The following is a 1,731-nucleotide window of genomic DNA, read 5'->3' on the forward strand; positions in this document are numbered from 1 at the left end:
TTAACTTTAAGAAAAGAAATATGACTGTTTGTAAAAGGAAATTATTAAATTAGTTTTTTAATTATTATTTATTTCACATGGGTTTGAATCAGATTCAGTCAGATGGTCATTTTACACCCAGATGGTGCATCTTACCCACTGACTCGACTCGGGTCAACTTACCCCAAACCCGGGGCAAACTGAGCCATGGGAACACTTTTTTATATGAAGCATTATTTTTAGAACCCTTTGTCATAGATACATTCTGATAATTTAAAATGATAGGAATACTTTCATTTGGACAGGATGGATACTTTCATTGTACTTCTGCATCATTTTCCCTTATCTTGAGGACCACACAAGTAAAAAGTGGCTAATCTTACCCCACTCTCCCCGTAAGTATTAGACGTAATTTAACATTTTACAGCATAAATCTATATTATATATTAATAAACAACTAATTTAGAACATTTATACTATTTTTTTAACTATTTGTAGGCTTACTATTAATTTGGTTTTAATAAAATATTATTAAAGATTACTAGTATCAAGACAAGTAATTAAAATGGGAAATATACTTAATTGCAAGAATTAAAGTGTGTCAAACTGCTAAATATTCTATATGATGATTTATCTGCTGGCTTGCTGGAGCTTTGAATTCATGTTTGCAGTGTTGAACTGCCTTTAGCAGCCTCCCTTCACTTTTTCTCTCTCTGTCTTCTTTTTTGCGAAGGCATTTTTTTTGTCTACAAAGTGTGCCAACAACAGCAAATTTGGTGTTATCTATATTAGATCTGATCGGGTACAATAATTTGATTAGACATTCTAATTCTAAGAACATGGATATTTTGTACAAGTTGTTAGTGCTTTTAGAAGGCCGAGTCATTACCGACAAAAATAAAAACAAACAAACTACCAACTAATTACTAATTCAGTGGATCAACCACTGACTAATGTGGATCTAAAATCTAAATGAGTTAAAGGGGTCATAAAATTGATTTTTTATTATTTGAATGTGTTCCTTGAGGTTTACTTATAATGTTAAAGTTTTTTGCACAAAAAAACCCCCAAACAAAAGCAAATAAATATGTGGAAAAATGATTAATTTCAACCCTCATTCTGACCCTTGCTCTAGAATGGCTTGTTCTCTTTCATAGGTTAACTTGATGCTGCATAGCTATGACTCAATGGGAATGCCCTCTGGGTGGGCCGATTGTCTGAAGCAAGCATAGAATCATGCCAATTCACTGGCTGATGGCGCGGGCACTGCCTCAGCGCTGAAACTGTATGCGTTTACGCCTGTCGAGTTGAATTCTGGCAGTACTGTGCAGGGTCAAGGAGAGCGGGGTCCGTCTCCTGCTCGTAGCTCAGTTCTGGCCATCTCAGCTCGCCCTCCGTGGGAGATTCCGATCAGAAAAGTTCTGCTATCTCAGCTTCAAGGCAAGATCTGACACCCTCAACCTGAGATCTGGAAGTTGTGGGTATGGCTCATATAAGGCCAGAAGCCTTGACTTCTAATTAATTACATTTATATAGCGCTTTTCTAGGCACTCAAATCACTTTACATTGTGAGGGGGTTTCTCCTCGTCCACCACCAGTGTGCAGCATCCAACTGGATGATGCGACGGCAGCCATAGTGCGCCAGAACGCCTACCACACACCAGCTTATTGGTGGAGAGGAGACAGAGTGATGAACCAAATCAGTAGATATGGGGATTGTTAGGAGGCCATGATGGTCAGAGGCCAATGGGC

Source organism: Sinocyclocheilus anshuiensis, unplaced genomic scaffold, assembly GCF_001515605.1.
Source record: "Sinocyclocheilus anshuiensis isolate Anshui unplaced genomic scaffold, SAMN03320099.WGS_v1.1 scaffold764, whole genome shotgun sequence".
NCBI classification, from domain to species: domain Eukaryota; kingdom Metazoa; phylum Chordata; class Actinopteri; order Cypriniformes; family Cyprinidae; genus Sinocyclocheilus; species Sinocyclocheilus anshuiensis.